Source organism: Gymnodraco acuticeps, unplaced genomic scaffold (assembly GCF_902827175.1).
Source record: "Gymnodraco acuticeps unplaced genomic scaffold, fGymAcu1.1, whole genome shotgun sequence".
Lineage (NCBI taxonomy): Eukaryota > Metazoa > Chordata > Actinopteri > Perciformes > Bathydraconidae > Gymnodraco > Gymnodraco acuticeps.
In genome coordinates, this window is record NW_022991064.1 from 2752559 (window position 1) to 2774201 (window position 21643).

At 39.4% G+C, this 21643-nt stretch overlaps 1 protein-coding gene across 23 annotated transcripts in view; it reads left to right on the forward strand.

The window, feature by feature from the left end:
- adgrb2 (adhesion G protein-coupled receptor B2) overlaps positions 1-21643 on the forward strand; it is a 215074-nt gene that overhangs the window by 33705 nt on the left and 159726 nt on the right. Inside the window, exon 1 of one of the 23 annotated variants that reach the window (XM_034236717.1) lies at positions 16671-16865. The exons of the other annotated variants lie outside the window; for them this stretch is intronic. The gene's annotated coding sequence lies outside the window, so the exon portion shown is untranslated. Of the gene's footprint in view, positions 1-16670; positions 16866-21643 lie in introns of those variants that run through there. 23 annotated transcript variants of the gene reach the window in all.

Here is a 21643-nt window from a genome sequence, read left to right on the forward strand (position 1 = left end):
CATTGATTGGTTTAAATTGTGTGCAATGCTTTTGTATTTTTCCCCTTCGATTCGGAGAAAACAAATGTTTTTTCGGAGTAAAGGATGGCAAGAAGACACTACACTACCCAGAATCCCAGCTATCGTTTGGACTACACCATGTGCTCTGTTTGACAAACACCGTGATAGTCCTCAAGCTCTGTGATTGGAGAGTGTGCTCCGAGGGTTACGCCGAGCCTCGAACAGCACTTGAAATGGGATGGAATCACGGCAGACTGTCCAAAACTGGATTTGAACGGGACCACCGCGTCCCCCCCTCCCCCACCCCGTCCCCAGAACTACAAATGCTGGCTATTCTGTTTCGCAACATGTTCTGTATCTATGGCACGTCTCTACTGGGAGTTGTAGTTTTAAAAGACGTTTTCGTATTTCCCATAATAAGAAGTTGCCAGTATTAAACTGTGTACATCCCTGGAGGTTTAGGGGATAGGAAACACTCACATTTAAAACATATAATTAATAAATGGGTGAAAATTGCTTGTGCCCATAATGGGCAGCATTAATATATATATACACACATGCCAACTAAGGTCAGAAGAGCTTTATTTAACAGCTGGTCTTATGTTTGTGACCCCTGTTGTTAATTGATAACATTACATTACATTAATTGAAAAGCCTGAAACATGCACTTGTTAAGGTTCAGAGGCACATTTGCAAATATGGCAGTAGCCATCGATCAGCTTAAGATAAGATATACTTTATTGATCTCAAGTTGGAACATTTGCGTTACATCAGCATGTGTAACAGTTAAATATGCAGTGGTGTTTATTTGTAAATCATTTAGTATAATCACACAAATTCTGTGTTTTATATTCAACAATTCTGTGTTCTTTATTTATTGATTGTTCAATTGACCTGACAAGGCCGGAGATGAAATATCTACATACATCTTATAAGAGTATAATACATTATGTATAATATCAGTTAAAATAAGTGCTTCAACATAGTTAACATTGCTGGAGGTATGCACAAATATTGATAGATGTCTTGTAATGCACTATTGAGGAACCTGCGACCCAAGTTTTTCATTCAATGCATAACTACACCATAGTTGTGTAGGCCTATATGATATGTCAATAAACCTTAGAAAATCTTGAAATCTTGAAAGGGATGTGCAAAATAGTCATTATATACAGTCTTTAATTAACTAATAGTAGAGAATAACGAGTAATTAATATACTTTATAGGGATCCTATTAATATCTAATAATACAAATAATGAAATTCAATAACATGCTTTGACCACTAGGTGTCCCTTTATATCAGCTGTGCACCTTTATGGTGTAAATACAGCCTATCTACCAATTGGATCAAATATAAAAGTCAGCCGAATTAGTGTTGATACTGCAAGGAGACGTATTGTGTGAAAATAAATGTAAGATGTTGTTTAATGGCTGATATATTTATGATCCACGTCACGTTTTCAGTTCCTCATGTTTGTCTAGAAGTCTTCTCATCAGGGCTCTATAAATACAGAACTACGGCAGATATGTAATATTTAATGCAGCCGAACCGTGTATTACAATGCCGTTATGTGATGACTTCCAAAGAGAAAAGCAAGCACACTCGGAATAAAGTATTATTGTATTTTTTTTTAATGTTTTCGGTCTGTTTCCGGTATTTGTTAATGACGATGTGCTGTGAGATGTGAGACTGGAATTGCACAGGGGAAAATAACGTAGGCTATCTTTAGATGCGGATTTTGTTAAACTAATATGTTTGCGCTGTGGACCAACACTATACATTGACGGGGAAGGGGGTAGCAATAAAGATAACACCATTAAACAGTTACACAACATAACAGAAATAATATCGATAGCAGCGTCCCTAGCAACCACCTTGGTAACAATGAAAACGTTATGGACGCAATTTCCTGAAGTAATCTTCGTAATAACTAGCAAACTAAAGATCATGTACATCCACTGCACACATAATCTGAAATAACAACTCATATTTCTCGCATCAAATGACATCAAAACGCATTTTAATGGCCAAACTAACTTTAAAATAGGCATTTTCCATCGAGAATAAAACGAAGTTCGGCCATGTTTTTTTTTCTGCAGGGAGAAATTTGAAGATCACGTGACGTCAAACAGAGCACATGGTGTAGTCCAAACGATAGCTGGGGATTCTGGGTAGTGTAGTGTCTTCTGCCATCCTTTACTCCGAAAACATATTTGTTTCTCCGAATCGAAGGGGAAAAATACAAAAGCATTGTACACAATTTAAACCAATCAATGTTTTGTAATTAACAAGGATAATCTGGTGTTTTTTAATCGATGAGTAGTGCAGATATCACTGTAAAATCAATCGACAGTAAGGGGAATACTTACTTCCGGGTGTACAATTCTCCGTTATCCAATGAGAATGGCACGCTCACCATTGCCTTTAAGGGCAGCCGCCACAATAACGAATGCCGTGCCTTCCATGGGCGTCCATAGAAGCATATGGACATCCCGGAAAGCTGGAATGGACGGCTAAGGCCCCCCCCCTTGCGGTTGAAAATGGCACGCTTAAGGCCCCCCCCTTTGCGTTGGAAAAACGGCACGGACAGGGGACTTGACATACACGTCAACATAGGCCGACCTGGGAGTGAGGATGTGTTGAATAAAACATATTAAGACCAGTGAGTTGTCTGACTGAAATAAAAGCAAACTGAAAAAATACTGTAAACATGGACAATGATACCTGTGATAATTGAAAGTTAACCCAAATTAAAAGCCATATTAGAGATATTTAAATGTGTTTTTTAAACATTTGCAACAATGCTCTGGGTTTGCAGTGTTTGGGTGTGACACAATCCTCATTACTCATTGCAAAATGAATACTGTTTAAGTTATTACTTCCCGGGAGAAGTGCATTCATCACGCAGCTCTTTATATTACCTATGCGTAACACCCTGAACATTGGCAATTGTATCCTGTGTGACCTTCAGAAATAAGGATGATTCAATTGCATCACCTGTGCAAGTGATCGGGGAATTCAAGCCGCCTTAATGTCCGATCTTCCAGATGATTTATGTTGTTGCTGCGCTCTCTAGCAAACTATACCATAGAGGGAGTGAATGCGGGTCTAAACGCGTCAGCAGGGATGATCACGTGGATCCAGTTTACTGTTGATGGATAGGGTGGCCATGTAAACGTTGTTGTGCTTTAGCTGCAAAACATTAATCTGAAATCGTTAGTGATGTTATAAAGTTTAGGGCCTAAATTAAAATGAACTTTCGCAGCCATTACTCATCACAGTTTGCAGGTTTTGCAATTCACAATTGCCTTCATTGTTATCAGAAGAAATACAGCATTTAATAAAATGCTGATATTGATGACATGTAAAAGTGGAAGAGATAAACGGAGGTGAGAATTACTTCATGGGGCAGAGGCATAATGGGAGGAATTAAAATGGCTCTAATGATGGTGGTATTGATTTCGGAAAAAGCACCAAAAGGTTCCTGCAGAAAACATTTAAAGAAGAAAAAAAAGACATGAGAAATGCTCGAGGTTGTCATCTCATGATGCTGTGTCCTGTGTGCAAGGGAACAAACTCGTCTTCAAGCATTCAAATGGAATCTTCATAATTGAATACTCAAGCAACAAATTATGGACACTGTTTAAAATGGTTTGATTGCCAATGTGTCCCTTGTTTGTTTTTAATATATGTACTAAGAAATATGGAAATCAGAGAGGCTCGCAGATTTTGTCATCCATTTTATATCGTTCGTTTATTCCTTTGGGTCATTCTGAGTTTTTAGACTACCAGAGTATTTAGTTAACCTAGATGTGGTGATTAAGCGGTTTGGATGTATGTTTGTCTGGGATAAATGTAATGGGAAACGTACAGTTCCTAAAGATTGTATTTCCTCATGTACAAGATATATTGGTTTACTGATGCGATTCTATTGCAATACTAGAATAAGTTCTCTCATCCTGTTTCAATATGCTTGGCATGCTTACTTCTAAATATTGTGTTCTACTATAATTGTAAGAAAACAGATTTAGTATACAATTTACTTTTGAATTGGTACATTTTTGCTTTGGGTGAATACAAAAATGCTTTCCAAAATTGCCGTGAAGAATACAAAACACTTATTATTTCTCTGCTTGTATAACATGTATTCCAATTCATGTGAACAGATTCAGGTGTGTGCTTCTTTTTGATTGCAGGGTGCACGATACATAAATACAGTGTGTGCATGTACCCTGGTGTGTGATTGTGTGCTGGTGCTTTCAGTACTTTGGGATCATCGTGTGTTTCTGCCCTCTGCCTCCCCCTGAGTCCCTCTGGGTCGTTGTTCCTCTCTGGAGCGCTGCTGCCGGTCTGCAGCTGGAGATAAAGTTGTGGCCCAAAGGAGAGAAGGCAGGCTGCATCCACCCTTAATCCGCCCTCTCTCCCTCTCATCTCCTCCCTTGTACTTTCTCTCCATCTCTCTATCTCTCCCCCTGCTCACCACCTCTCAGACCTGTGTCCTTCAGGATACCACACTCTCTCATCGTCTCACACACCGCTGTTTTTTTAACAGCTTCCTCCTGCTGCTCCTTCCTTCTGCCTTGTCTGCTCACATTTCATTTTTATTTCCCTTTCCATCTGCCCTTCCCAATCCATCCTCCTATTCTACTCCGTTTTTGATTACCTCAGATGGTGGATCACCATTTCTTTGAGTAATTGCTGCCTTTTGATTGGGTGTGGAATTAGTAGAAGGTGAAACTTTGTGGAAGGTTATGTCTCAGTAACTTAGATCTTATATGTTGCCCTCTGCATAGCTCTTTAATTTGACAGTAAGTAGTACCGATGTACATTTCTTGTTATTTTGACCTTGTTACTTTGCCAATACTGAATGTCTTATAGGTGTAAAGAATGATTGCTTTCAATTAAAATGTAGGATATTTTTCAAATAAAATGCTTCCGATCAATATGACTCCAGCAAAGCCTGTGGCATTGCACATTTAGTAAAGAGTATACTATGACATGATGACAGTGGCGAACCGTCAGGGCCTTCAAGGTATTCAGAGAATACCCTGGAACAAACAAATAATCGATTTAATTATATAAATAAAATGTATATAAAATGAATAAATGAGAATGGTATCCGTGTTGTTGATCTGTAATATTACAGTGTTACGTTGATTTGTTTGTCCTTCTCGGACCATGCACTACGCATTTCAGTGGTTTTGTGTTAGAAAAGAAAGCAACCAATCAGATCTTGTTCTGGGTCTCTGTGTAAAATATCCTTCAACCAAGGTATTCTACATCCTTGATCGAATGCCCTGGCCGTTGCACTGAATGAGAGCGTACGTTTGGACTGACAGTTTGATCAACCAATCATATATTGATTTGTAGCCAATGGGCGTATTCTTTCAGAGTTTCCCTCGGTTCCAGGGTATTCTAGAAGGCCCCCTAGTTACCTGGCTCGAGACAAAGGACCTACAGTAGATGAATGCGACGAAGCAATCCATGCCGTCTTATTGTTTTTAACGTTGAAATGACAAGTGCAACAGGTGAAGATGAAGTTGTTGCGGAATTGTTGCGAGTACCCTTTTCAAGACGACAATTCAGTGAAAAGACGGACATTATAATGCCGTGGGGGTGTGTGTGTGTCTACAGAAGGTCCAGTTGTGATAGACACGGTTCGCCACTGCATGATGACAACCTTTGTTTTAGTGGCTGACCCAACAATCTAAAGTGTTTGTACAGAGGACACTTGGAGACAAAGTCAACTTGTTCCAGTCATTTATTTTTGCGGTACTATTTTCTACAAGCCTGTTGTACACCTGTAGTGATAATGTGACTGTTTTTATAATTCATAAAGCTATAATCATTTTAGGACCTTGAAGTTCACAGAGGAACATTTAAGCTATCAGAGACATTTAGAAATGCATTGATTGCTTAGATAATGAGAAAAATAGGCACCGCTCTTGGCAGTTTACAAAAGTACACCAATTTCTAAAGCAAGTGTTTGGATTGATTTTCTGACTTTCAGACTGCTATTACATCCTATTAATTCACAAATATGAAAATCAATGCTTGTTTAAGTGATGCAGGGACACTTTTGTAATGTTTCCCTGGGTGGTACGTTTAAAAAAAAAAACTCAACATTTGATGTAATAGTCAAGGCAAGAATCTATTTTCCCCAAAAGTATTCTGCCTTTCAAATAGTCATCAGCTATTTAGAAGTAATTTGAAGTTAATAGATAGAAAGACTGTTGAAAGCACTGGTTAGTAGACGCTTGTAGTCACAGTTCTTTCATTTGTTGCTAGGCAGTGATTTAACTTCAAGGACTTTAGATCTGCAGGCACATTTTTTTACTTAAATGATGTTCATACTTCTGTCTGACTTCTCTGTGAACTTGGCTACTGGAGGTCTCTAGAGTTGGAATGGATCTCAGATGCCAACACACCTCTAGCTTTGCTTAAAGGTCTCCTATTATACTATTTTTCATCAATATATTATTGGTCTCAGATATATACAAACATGTCTCTGAAGTGTTTGCCTTGAAACACCAAACAGATCATTGCAGCATCCCATAATCCCCTCTGTTTCCAAAGTGCTGATTCTCTGTCTGTTACTTTAGATGAAAATAAGGAGCCCCTCCCCACGCCCCTCTGATACCTCATTCACACCAACGGTGTTTCAGGGCCGGTTCGGAGCTGGAGCTTGAAAAGCACCGGGTTTTCCTGTTCACACCGCAGCGGAGCAGCCTCTTAGCTCCGGAATCCGGTTCGTTTCAAGCACCAAAAAATTGTCCGGCCAGAGCAAAAGCACCACATATGTCACGCTTACGTCGAGGCGGGGGCAGGGGCGGGATCAACTCCTGAACAACAACAAAAAGCCGGCGTTTTATCCAGTTTGTACACAACGATGGAGAAACTTAACAAGCAGCAGTGGTCCACTGAAGAGACCAGCTACCTACTGGGAATCTGGTCTTCCGAAGAGGTACAGAGGAAGCTGGAGCACAATCGGCCATTGTTGTTGTTGTCGGTGTGAGCTGAGGGGTTTCCGGTTCTGAACCTGAAAAGCTCTAGCACGGAGCTTGAACCGGAGTTGCGTTGGTGTGAATGAGGTATGAGAGATATTTGGTTACAAAGAACTCAATGGTGCTCTAGGAGGAGATTCAGGTGATAAGGTGTGGGGGGGGGGGGGGGGTTACCTTGGTTGGTGATTGGCTAATGGTTACACAAGCCAAAAAAACGTTATGACATCATAAAGTGGCCAAAATCTGATCAGCTCATTTTCAGACCGTTTTTTATATAAATGGCTCAGGACAAAAAGTGAGAGAATCTTTTTTCCTGAAACTTACAGAGTCTCTTTACACAGAGGGGACACATGCTGATGTAGAAGAGACATGAAAAAGTGGATTTTGCACAATAGGTGACCTTTAAGGTGTCAAAAATGGCCTCCCCTAGTCTTACTTGCATCAGTCTTGCTTTAGTCTTACTATCTGTGCAGTTATCTTATTGTGATCTGGAGCTTATTAAAGATGAATGAGTCCACGCTGGGATACAATGTCAATTCTAGTGGAATTGTTTAATTTTAATTTGCGAGCAGCATTTATTTTGTCCCTTTGTTTCCAAATATCCAGCCATAGATTCTGTCTGAATGAGAATGATTGTCCTCTGCCACTGTCGTTAACATTTGCATTTCAATAGTCCTCGCTTGATTGAACACCAACAAGAGCATAAGTGGTTTGGTGGGGCAATTTCCTTTTTGCCTCAAAACAAATACTTATTGATGTTTCTTTTCATCAAAGGCTAGACACATCATTGTTTGTGGCTTTCACTTCGTCTGTTGGACGATATTACATATTTTCTGTGTTTGCTCTTTTCTTTATCATTGATGCCATATCTTTTCATTATCTAGATTCCTTTCTTTTTGTTGCTATATCTTCAGATCTTCTGTGGGGTTTGCAATGTCCGTCCGTCCGTCCGTCTGTCGGTCCCTACTGAAATGTATTTAAAACAAATGATGGATTGCCTTTGAAGTCATTCATGATTCCCAGAGGATGAATCATAATGACTGTCCATGTTTGACATCTAAACTAAGTTAATAACATCAGTTATAGTCAACGTAACGTCAATGAGTCAATGACTGACTTTTGGTTCTACACAAGGCACATACATTATACCTCTCCACCTGACTTCCAGGGTTCTGAGGATCTAATATTGCTGCGACAGGAAATGATACCTGAAAAAAAAAGGCCTAGTGATAAAATACCAAAATGACTTTAGAAATTGACGTGTTATTCATACACCATTTGGGGATAAAAGGCTGGCACCCCATAATAACAGTAACTGGTAAATGGACTGCATTCATTTAGCCCTATGTTGTGACACCTTAAAAGGGTTGTACATATACAAGTCAGCATTCACTGACACAGTATCCCTGAGAAGGTTGGACCTTGGATGGCAGCCTCTTTATCAATAACATTACCACACATTTACACACTGTTGGCCATTTCATTGGGAGCAGTTTGAGGTTGAATCTCTTTCCCCTGGAAACATCGACATGTTGCCTGCAGATGATCGAACCAATGACTTTCTGATTGGAGCAGGACCATTTACCTCCCGGGCCACAGCCGCCCCTTAGTGAGCAAATGGTGGCAGTTATACCATGACCGCTGTGTTTCATTCAGACGTCCTTTTATGTGATGGTCATTATCAAAATTGACCATTTCTGTACAGAGTTCATGCAGGGAAACACATTTGTTTCCTGCCTTTCTCTTTTTCTCAACTTCGTTTCTATCGTTTCTCTTTCTGTCTGTTATTGCAAGCCCTCCCTCTCGTCTTTTCATCGCTCTCTCCATATATCCGTCAGTGAACGAGGTAAGAAGAAAAAGTGAAGAAGGCAAGAAATATATCCCTGTGAAAGACAGGTCTGGATAAATAAAGAAGAGGTATACTCAGCCCTACCCAAGAGGGAACGCTGGGGGGAGACGAGGGAGGGTTTTTTCTCCCCCTTTCCTTAAGGCAGATGTCAGATTTGAAGAAGACGATGAACAAGGGAGAAGAAAGGTAGAAATGAGGAAAAGTTGAAGTGAGCGTTGTTCAGGAAGGGGAGATGTGGGCTCGATGGGTGGTAATGAGATATATGGACCAAGCCAGTGTTAGTAAAGAAGTTGAAGATGGATGCAACATGGTTTGTATCAGAGTTAGTAAACCTGCTGAGTGCCGTCTTGGTGAATTAGTATTGCAATTACTTGGATGTGTTGACTACTTTGTAAAACATAGCAACAAATAATTAAAGGTCTCTTATTATACTGTTTTTCATCAATATATTAGAATTCTCAGATATATACAAAACATGTCTCTGAAGTGTTTGGCTCCAAACACCAAACAGATCATTGCAGCATTACCCATAATCCCCTCTGTTTCAGCCCTGTTTCCAAAGTGCTGATTCTCTGTCTGTTACTTTAGATGAAAATAAGGAGCCCCTCCCCACGCCCCTCTGAGAGACATTTGGTTACAAAGAACACAATGGTGCTCTAGGAGGAGATTCAGGTGATAAGGTGGGAGGTTACCTTGGTTGGTGATTGGCTAATGGTTACACAAGCCAAAACATCCGTTATGACATCATAAAGTGGCCAAAATCTGATCAGCTCATTTTCAGACAGGTTTTTATATAAATGGATCAGGACAAAAAGAGAGAGAATCTTTTTTCCTGAAACTTTCAGTCTCTTTCCACAGAGGGGACACATGTTGATTGATTTTGCATAATAGGTGACCTTTAAGGCAGGATCATACATTGTAATGGTAATTAGAATCAAAATATGGAATCACATACATGAGTGTCACCAAGATGCCATGGCTTTAAACATACACATTACTACTAGTTGTTGCATGTTAAGGGAGATTGTGCATATTATTTTCATTGGAAAAGGGCGCAGAACCCTGAAATGTCAACTTTTCAGGAGCTGTTTTTCTCTTATTAATCTCTTTTGAAAAGGTGTCTTAAACCCTTTGGCTATGTCCTCAATCCAGAGAGGAGCTGAGCATCCTTCAGTGACAGTGAAAACATGAATACCAAAATTGTAATGACAAGATTTTCACCTGACAGCCATGATGTCACATTTTCAATATTTTAATATTCCCTATCTATTTTAGTCCTCAAAATGTAAAACTTGAAGTTGGGAATTAATGTGCGGGAACTGGTGCACCTTTTATGAATTTGTCTTGATCTAACTTCATGTAAGTAACTCTTTTAGACCAGCATGACAGCTTAAGTTTTCTCCTACATGCAACTGTGTGTCCCCCCCCGTGCTGGCAGCTGTCTGCAGTCCATTCATTATGGTTTTTAATTCATGTTTATATCCTCCAAAATGCATGTGTGTCTGTTAGTAACACAGGGTTATTTAGTGGTTAGAGGTTTATAAAATAGAAGGAGACAGACTTCTGTTTACATAACGCATTACAGCTTAAAAGTGTTCTGTAGGTTTAACTCATTTGTAGATTAACTCGGTTCCTTTCCTTTTTTCCCTTTGAACATTAAAACAACTTTACAGTTAATTATGCTAGACTGTTTGGAGGAATTTAGAAAATGGTTTAAGCTTTCAAATGTGCCTTTTGTATTTTGAACAAAAAGAGTATTGGCTGTTTTCTTCATTTCTTTGTAATGGTCTTTGAATAAGAAAGCACTCTGAAAACTCAGTTTAGCCTTCAGTTTGGCAAACACAGCTTTCCCTTATTCAGGGTTACTTTTTACAACAAATATTTGTGCATTATGAGGTTTACCCCAGGATTTCCTCCCGATTTATTCTTCTGTGGAATTCAGTGCATAACTGAAAATGTCCACGTTTAACACTGTTGTATATTCTAGCATTATGTACCTTTTTTTAATAGAAGTTTATTGGTAAAGCTGTTCTATAATACTTCACTTTGTGTAAGCAGGAGGAAATTGGATGTGTTTTAGTTAAAAATATGAAAGATGTCGTCTTATTCAGACCGGAAATGTTATCATGGGTGCCGGTCATGTTGGTACTTCTTCTCTATAATAACTATGGCTTTAGTGTTGGTGTGTTGTTAATTATAGTGTGGAGGAGTGTGTTGACGCTTTTGTATGCATGTGTTTGTTGTGTAAAATAGCTTTCATTAAGTCACCCGTAAACTGTGGAGCTTTTATATTTTCTAAACAAATCAGCTTGATTATGTTTGAAAGCATGATTAATTTGTTTTACCTCAAATGCACCTTTTCTAGGCCACCACACTTAAACACCAGTTAAACACAGCTGTGATTGAACAATTACCATCACATTTTGATTAAAATAGCCAATCTTGTTTCAAATCTCCTTGTTTACTCTTCTGGTCACTTTTCCACTTTGCTATAGGAGGACGTGGGAGAGCAATTCACTTTGAAATGTTATTCAGTGGAACATCCTAATGCATTTATAACAAGCTGTTTATCTTATGTCTGCTGTTTCACGATGCTGTCAAGACTAAAGGGCAAATTCACAAAGGGACTGCTTGGCTTTTCCAGCCACTAAATCTGCACAAATACGACAAGAAGGAATCTGCAGTACCCTGTACTGTGCTGCCAAGCATCTTGGTGATCCTTTGCTATTTGAACATTACATTAACATTGTATGCATACAGTATATTGGCATAAAATTGTCCCATTTATTTACAAATGATACAACAATTAGAGACTTAGTAGTATTATACATATACAGGGGTGTAATGCCCAGACTTTCCATTTATCATGGCAGCCAGTGCCGATTCTAGAGTCTGTGGGGGCCCTGGGCAAACATTCACTGCCCCCCCCCCCCCCCCCCCCCCCCCCGGAGCGGAGCAAGGCAACGACATTTAAGATAAGAAGCAACATTTTCCGGCGCGCTATGCATGGGGCCGCCTTTAGGGGGTGTCCCGACATGTCGTTGCAGTAAATTAAAGGGTGTTTCATGTTGTCGTTGCTGTGGACCTTCTTTATCTACCTTCTTTGGGGGTCCCCATCTGGTCCGGGGCCCCAAGCAGTTGCCTGCCTTGCCTGTCCGCAAGTGGCGGCCCTGATGGCAGCAGTAATGCTCAGTTCTGTCTCATCTATTTTGCAGTGACAACACGCTTTTGTGTCATGAATTAATTAAAGGAATCAAGCTTCCCTACAAGTATTCTTTTTTATAATATATTGAATTATAATTGAAAAATAAGTGTATTGTATAATAAAGTAGATTAATATGAATTCCCTCTCCCTCTGCAAAAAAAGGCCAATTCCACTCAGCTTCAAACCTCCATGGACATTATGACTTTTATCTTTTTAATTGTGAATTGGACTTGCACATACAGTAGAGCAATAAGTGGTAGAAAGTGAAAGAAAGATTCATCGTGCTATCATCCGCAGCCGCAATCAATTATTTGTGAATCACTTTATTTGTGAGTTCATAGAGGGATTTGTAAACATAGTCTGATCTAAATGATCCACATTCAACTGCAGATCACGTGTTTATGGCCTCCATGCCTGCAATAAGACTTTAACTTCAAGCTATGTACTTGACCATATCTATATTTAAAAAATCATATAAGCAACATGTATCAAAATAACCATAGCACAATGAACGCAATGAATGTTCATAGTGTTCTGCTTACAATGGGGTATATATAGCAGACACTGGTGTAAAACGGCAATACTTCACAATCTGGACACCTCATGGGTCAATATTTGTGTGTGAAAGGTCGACTCTCCTCGGTGACCCTGTGGGTGACACAGCTTTACTGTGGACATGGGGAACGTTGACCCCTGGACCCCCGGCGGAGGTGTAACACGTGTCAAACAGAAACAGAGAGAAAGGTCATAAACAAGGGTACATTCACATCCTCTTCAAGGTCTCTGTGTATTTCTTGCTGACATGATGGATACTTTGCTTGGAGCATGCTCAGTAGGTGATCTTGTGTTTGCCAATTCAGTATCTCCCTTCTCCCAGTAATTTAGGCTGTCTGAGCCCCACTGTTTTTTGTGGCATACTTTGAAGTGCACACAAACATTTAAATACATTTGACATTTATCCTTTTGACTATAAGACCAAAATAAACATCAAACCACTATTATAAAAAAAGCCTGTAGTAGGGGAAAAAAGGAAGACTTTCCCTTCTTCCCTTTCTTGTGGGAACATATCCTCCACATAAAGATGTGAACAGCACACTGACACGAACACACAGTTGAAGGCCCGTACCTGCACCGTCAGCTTTTCCTCTCCTCGACTCCTGTCCTCCCCTTGATAGCAAGCCCTAAAAACAAGGAGAGGAAATAGAGTGGGAGAGGAGATAATGAAATAAATACCCTGCCTGGCAACACTTCAAAGAGAGAGGGAGAGCTTGATCTGCTCTACTGCAGCTAGAGGGAAGAGATGTTACATAAAAACGAGAGATTCGGAGATAAAGGCAACCGCCACCTACACATTCACACACAAACACAAACAGAAACACGCTAATAAGGTTTGGCTGCTTCTGAGCTGGATAGTTGAGAATCATATTCTGTGTTATGATTCGTTTTGAGCCACTGATCAGCATTAGTTAGCATATATATATTAAATTGGTTTCTCATTAGTCCTAACATAAGCACGTTATTCCACCACTTTGGCCATGGCAAAAGCTGTCAAAGCTGAGCAAAGCTCGAATCACGTTTATTCCTGGTGTCGTATAAGCATGAGCTTTTTTCTCCCATCATGCTCTCATTTTATTTATTATTCATACATTCATATACTACACGCATGTAGGCTGAGAGTACAAGCCCATTTGAATTATTCTCCGATTTCCACAAGTCCGGAAGCATGTATACAGTATGTGTGTGTGTGTGTGTGTGTGTGTGTGTGTTTAAACACGTGAGTAAACTTGCCTCACTCTGTGGTCATGATTTGCATCCACTTAGGCTATATATAAAAACACACACACACACACACACACACACACACACACACAGTTCAAACATGTTCTGTATTTGTTAGCATACAAATGTGTCCTTTTTTCAGAGGTAGTTTTCACACTGTGAGATATATGTGGTATTTTGCACACACACACACACACACACACACACACACACACACACACACACACACACACACACACACACACACACACACACACACACACACACACACACACACACACACACACACACACACACACACACACACACACACACACACACACACACCATCTTGCCCTTTTCACTCCATGTTTACCTCAACTGTAACACTTTTTTGTTATCCCGCAGCCACAATTACAATAAACTACTGCTTTGTTTGTCATATTGTCTTTTTTAGTGAATGTCGCTCCATGCAACATTCTTTCCGCTCAATAAATGAGTTTTGGAATTTAAAGCCTCTTTAAAGCCATCAACATGCCATTCAGATGACTTTAAATGTGCATTTTTTTAAATATATATATTTAAGACCCAAATCCATGATCAGGACTCCAGCAGTGAAATAGAAGCAGTAATGCTCTTTAAATATTGGTGTGAATCAATTGCTGCTCATATTTAAAGGAGTCATTAGTTGGCCACATTTCCCCTCGTGAATTTGGAATCTAATTGGTGGCTTTGTTGCATTTAACGAGCCTATTGATCAATACATTTCTTATTGTTTATTCTGATGACAAACATTGTGGTATATGCATTGTAAATGAAAGCATCAGTATATATTTTATTATATTATTTTTCTCTGGCTGTGTCATTTCGTGGTTAAATCTTCATCCACAAAATTGTGCAAACAATACAATCCAATGATATGCATTGGGCCAAATAAGCCAAATCACATCCATTAGAGAAAGAAAAAATGGCCAGCATTCTTTTTTCTTACATTTTTGTGCCAATAAATTGATAACCTTAATAAAAACAATTTTCACTACTGAGCTTTTACTTTCCAGGACCTTCAGTAAGTTTGTTTTCTCATAACAGCAAGCTGTTAAACGTAGACTACTTAGAAAGGGCAGTATGTTTCCTTCAAAGTATTCTCTCTGTGTTTCTGCCTCCCACACCCATCTTTTCTGTATTCCTACCCTATACCATACATTTGTGTTGTCTTCGGGAGAAAACGAGCTGGTGTAAGCTGAACTGTTGGCAGGGATATGCTGCAGAGGAAAGCCGATCACACTCTTCCTCAGTCTGTGATTCTCTATTTCACAATGAAACCCAAATTCCCTCCAGGCCCACCACAATACTACAAGGCCCTTTTCCAACTTCCCATTGGACACACACACACACACACACACACACACACACACACACACACACACACACACACACACACACACACACACACACACACACACACGCACACACACACACACACACACACACACACACACACACACACACACACACACACACAGCGAAATACAGATGTATGCAGATGTATGCATGCACATCCCAGTGTGTTCTGCACACAATGGGAAGGCTTGCTTTGCTCTCAGTTCAGTTCAGGATATGACTCTGTGTGCATGTGTGTCGCCTCAGATCCTGTCCAAACACTCAACAGATGGTGACATTTCGTTTTTTTTTTTCTCCGAACCCTGACAACAAGGTTAAGGGTGTGAAGACGCTTGAGTGGGTGTGTTGGGGTTTGTAGGGTCGAGCCTGACACATGCTCCTGCATCTGTTCATCTACGTTCTGCTAAAAGTCTATCAGTCTATTAGCACAGTGTGATGTTTCAGCTATGCAGGATGAGCAGCAACTGGAAATGGCAGCCAGACCTTAGGACAGTTAGTAACAGCCCGTTGTGTTTATGTCAACAAGACAATAGCATTACGATTCTTAGCTTTTAAAAGAATGTATGGGTTCAAAACTCTATATTTGCGTATGATGGTCGTTTATTCTATCGACAGAGACGAAGTTGTGTCGAGCAATGTTGTGGGACTTGCTGAAAATATTACACACAATAACAGTTTGACAATTTTGAAATTGACGAGTTATTTAGAAATAATAGGCAACCAACCAATTGAATTATTTTAAAGGAAGCATTTTTAGTTTTTGTAGAACTTAAATATGTAATATTTAGAATTAAGAATTATTACATTTAATAGTAAAGTTGTGATTTATCGAAATATAAAAACCTTATGATGATAATTTGCCACAGCGCTTTTTTAGTGGACAGCGGAATGGATCCTGAAATGACCGTACATTTTTTAATGTTGTGAGATCATGCTTCCAGTATGCAGTGGCATAAAGTATATTTTCACTTCAATAAAGCCCCTATAATATGTCTGGCTGTCAGCAGGAGTATTTAATGCACCATGGGATGTGCTAACGCTGACAACCAGAGATTACCCTGAGACCGCATTCAAATAAGAATGAGCCCAACATGAAAGTGTTCAGTAGACCTGTGTCATAAAGTGTCAACACTGAATACAACCTCCAAGCAGAGTTCCCGTTAGCCGGTAATTACCGGACTATGACCGGTAAAATATGCTGAAGACCGGCAAATCTAAATCTCTCCGGTCAAAGTGTCCGGTCAAAAATAATTTCCCCTTAGCGCAATACCGCATCAGTTGCGCAACTTGCGCCACTTATGTGACAGACAAAAGAGTGTGTGACAGACAAGAATAGTCAATTCTAATGTCTAACACTAATGTGGAGAAAGAGATGGGTTGATTGTGCGTTGATCTGTTGGTAATGCCTCGGGGTTCCGGTGGGCATGTAAACACATGCATAATGCTGCGCTATACTTTGCGGCCTCACCCAGTTGAGCGACGCTTAATGTTTAGGTGTCTTATAATAAGGTAGTCCTATCATTAGCTAGAACTAGCTGGATCTGATCGATATGGACATAAACGCGAGTGAAGTCTAATCTGACGGGAGAGAGAGATCAGCTGCTGCTGACGAGTCGACACGCAGCTCTGCATAATCACCTGCAGCGGTGAGCGGAACAAAACACACTTCAGGTTAGAATATCACACGTAGCTATTTTAATGACCTCTCAAACTACCTAAACTAGTTATAGATATGTTTAGTTTTACTGTGGGGTCACTCATTACTGGATCCGCGAGCTGCATGATACTGACGGGCTGTCAGGAGAGGGAGAGCGCTCCGTTTATTATTCCCGTGTTATTATATAAATTACTGTACACTTTTGAATAATGTAGTTAATCTACTATAATTATGTTTAATATTGAATCATATCAATTTATTTTAAAGCTCAATAAATAACAAAGAAGACCTTTGACCGGCACTTTTCAAATTTTGTCCGGAAGATTTAAACTTTAACGGACATGTTGACCGGCGAACAAATATTCTAACGGGAACTCTGCCTCCAAGTCCTGGAAGAAGCAGCCAACTTACAATAGAATGCATGCTTATTATATTAATTCTAAATTTCGATGCGAGTCGTTGTGATCACAAACATCCTGTATTTGTTTCACATTGACACTGTGCATGAGGATCCTGATTCTTACTGTAAGTGAGGCCAAAAATAAATTAGCCTCCTGACAAAGACATCGTGTTCTGTTGTTTTTGTATTCGGTTTGCATCAAATGGATGTGCCCAAGTGTTGGAAAATCATATATGAATATTATACAAGGAGATGATATATGATTGTAAGTGGATTCTTCTAGTCTTTTCATTTGGACATCTTCCCATGCATGTGTTTGTTTTTAAATGTATCATCTGTAAAGGAGAGAAACAACTTCAATTAAGAAGTCCTTTCAGACTCTTTACAACCTCTTCATCATAATCCTTTTATTAAGCCTTTGGTGAACAACTGTTCAACAAGTGGTGCACTTTGAGGACATATTAATGTGGGTACTATTTTGTAAAAGAAAAAATGAAAACCAAAAATCATACTGCCGCTATGCAAGCCAACTTTCCCTTCGTCAAATCACTTGGACTCAACTTGTTTATTCACTCATGTGAAATGAATGACTTTCATTATCAATATCTCCCGGTTGGAGCAACACAGATCAATACTGACATGCTGGTTTGAAACATATTGACCTAATGTTGCTTAGCAGATATGTTTTAAAGACTATGACACCATCTACTAATTAACTTAAATGTTTCCCCATTGGTATATTGAATAATGGTGTTGCTTCAGTGTAAATATATTAGTGTAGTGCTTGGTTAATGAGGTGTAGTTTTCTTAAAGCAACGTGAGATGACATGTCAATGAATTTTTACCACAATACAACGAATGGAGTTTTCATTCCTTCTGTTTGTTTGTTTAGTATGGATAATGACACAAACTGCACCCTATAATAAATACAGGACTGATGGTTGCTACAGGGTTTTACAATCTCCCATGAAAATAGCTTCCTGATGGTGTTGGCAGCCATTTTGGTCATTTCCTTTCTGTTTAATCAGAGCTCGTATTCAGAGCCTGTATACCGTCTGTCTCTGTTGTGCTGCTGATTACAGATGTTATGGTTCTCATATTGGTGGAAATTGCAGTCATGAAGTCATTTAAAAAAAAAAGGGACTTTCCATTTACATCATAATACAACATATTGTTTCCTCCCTGACTGCTGCCTCTGAAACCTTCACATCTTTGCTCTTAACGTATCAAATCTGACTTTAAACAGTTTGCATCCAGGAGACCAAGCAATTGAAGAATACACAATTGTGAATGAAAAAACCTTCAAATGCCTTACGTTCAAAGTCAAAGTCAGTCAGCTTTATTGTCAACATTTCTACATGTGTTATACATACAGAAATCTTGAAATACCGTTTCTCGCAGTCCCACAGTGTGACATATATATATATATATGAAACAAGATACAAAAAGAGCCTCGATAAACGGGGTATATAATGACATATACTGTGCTCCATCAATAGAGAATGCTATCTTTGCTACGAAGCTAGTACAACTTGTCATCATCCACAACTCAGTATGGGCACAGAGCTTTCCAAATGAAACTGTTACAGCTTCTGTTTTGGTTTCATCATCTCAACTTTGTTTATAAGGCCGTTAAACAAAGCGTCGGATAAACCAGAAAAATGTAATGATCTGTAGTTTTCTGTTTTCAAAGTGTACAATGATATCCAGCCCTCCCATCACTTGTCTTTAGCACTTTGAAGTGTCATTCTGTGGATTATCTTCTTTAAAACTCGTGTATGCCATCGGTTGCCCCACTTCTCAACCTGACTTAATAATAATAATTAATAATTCCTTACATTTATTATAGCGCTTTTCCAGATGCTCAAAGTGCTTTACAATGCATAATTAATTCCGTACTCAGTATCCTCACACACTTATGGTTTACGCCTTGTTCAATGTACATGTCACATGTCAAGTTGACGGTAATGTATGAATATGTATTAGTGCATGGGTGTGTTTGTGTGTAGCATATGCCATAGCCTAAAAAACTAGATGGCCTTTGCTGTGATTGAGGGGCTTAGTTCTGCTGTCTCTTTTCACAGCATGAGATCCTCTCGGCTTGTCTGCCATTTGTGAATAACTGATAAGGCAAAGTTAAAAGCACTGCGCCGGGCTGAGCTTGATAAAAGGACAAACAGAAGACTGACTTCTGAAATGTCAACCGGGTTAAATTAGTTGAACAACATTGGTTCTCCATACTGGTTTGCAGCCGAAAGATCTTATCGAGATGAAAGACGGAGCAGACATGGATGGGTAGATGTGGGTAAATAAATTAAGTTTGACTTTGAGGACGGCTGAGATTTCTGAATGGGGTGAAGCTGGAGATGAGAAGGGGATAATAATAATAAGCGGTTAGGGTTGAGACGTTGAGGGGGGATTTAAGATGCTCCATCGCAACCCTCCTGAAATGCATTTCCCAAAACAGGAGCGCCCTACCGAGGGATATTGTTATGTGTGTTGCCCACAAACTATTCCACTCTATTATTTCACCGGAACAAAAAGGTTTACTGGAACCTCAATGCAAAAGATTATTCTGTTATTGCTTACTTTATACAGGAATGTACAATCTAAAAAAGGAACACTCTTTGTAAAAATAACCTTGCACTTGTTCTTTGAAGATGAATGTAATAACCCTGAATGATAAACTATACTATATGTTTTCTTTGCCGCTGGCATTTCATACAGCCACAATAAGTATGCATTGGTCTACAGGATAGCAAGTCTGTCTGTTCCATACTGCATATCAGATGCCTCATAACAGCAGTTACAAATACGTTGTCGTCGCTTAAAGATGACACTGTCATACGGTATAACTGCCATGTAAATTAGGTTTTGATGGAAAAAAATGTACTACAAGATATCGTTTGTTTTTGACAAGTTCCTTACTAATCCTAGCCCACGGAGGACTGAGAACAGGCTGGAGGGTCAAACATTACATTACATGTTACTTGTTAGACACTTTTATCCAAAACGACTTACATACTCATCACTGTGGGCAATCTCCACAGGAGCTATTTGGGGTGAAGTGTCTCAGGGACATGCTGACTGCAGTGGGGTTTGAACCTGTGATCCCAACACCAACGCACTAGACCACTGCGCCACACGCCTCCCCGCCTCAAGCAAAATGACTGTAATCCAGAGGACCAATGTTCATGTGCAGTTTGAAATTATAATTCACATATAATTAACCAATTATGTTTTACTAAACCTTAGTAGTTTATTCTTAAAAATAGTCTTTTTTTGTTGTTGTAATCTCATCTAGATTGTTATCATTTACAATATTACAATGCATATGACTGCAATTGCAATCCAGGACAAAATATTTGGAGCCTGAGACTATATAAACCTTTTACACTTTTAAAATGTTGTACATTTCCCGTGCTTGTGTTTTTGTTCTGCATAATTCCTAAGCATAGATAGTTAAGTTGAATTTCAACATTATGATTTCATCAGCAGTGCATTCATTCTGTCCAAAGCATGAGGTTCTCAAACATCAGTCTGCGGTCACTTTATTTTTCAGTCACTCCAAATCACATTACAGTGGCATTTTAACGCAGGCACAACCAAAGCTGGTAAAACTTTCCAGCATGTGTACCAAGACTGTGGGGCTTATAATATAATTGGTTGATAGTTCTTGTTCGCTGTAGGGGAAGCAATACAGTCAACATTATTTAATCCCAGAGTCTGTTTGAATGCTGAATAAATGCAGAGCAGAGAAGCGACACGTTTTGACTTTTTTGCCAAGTTTCTTCCGTACACATAAAACTAAAGGAGAATGTATAAGGCTGTGGCTCAGTGGGTAGTGTGCAGGACTTCGAATCAGAGGGTAGCAAGTTCGAGTCCCACTGCAGTCACCATGTCGTTGTGTCCCTGGGCAAGACACTTCACCTCAAATTGCTCCTGTGGGGATTGTCCACAGTACCGAATGTATGTAAGTCGCTTTGGATAAAAGAGTCTAGCAAATGACATGTAATGTATAACTTAATGCTTTGATATGTATATATTAGTAAGATAATCCCTTATATGGAGACAGTGATACTTCCAGAACTTTTCTCTTTTGTATGAGTTTTACAGTGGAGACAAAATCATAGAATGAAACCCAGATGAGACATGGAGGAAAGAGAATGAGGGTCATATGTTGCTATCCTTGGTGATAACATTAATGTCAAGGTGGAAGGGGGTAGGAAGACAGCAAAGCTAATGAATATGTATGGTGCCGACAGTAAAGTGCTATTTTGGAGTGAAGTGGGAAAGAATGGCCTCATGAAAACAGCACTTTAGGGCCTTCTCTTGCACAGATTGTGGGTCTATGAATATTCATTGCC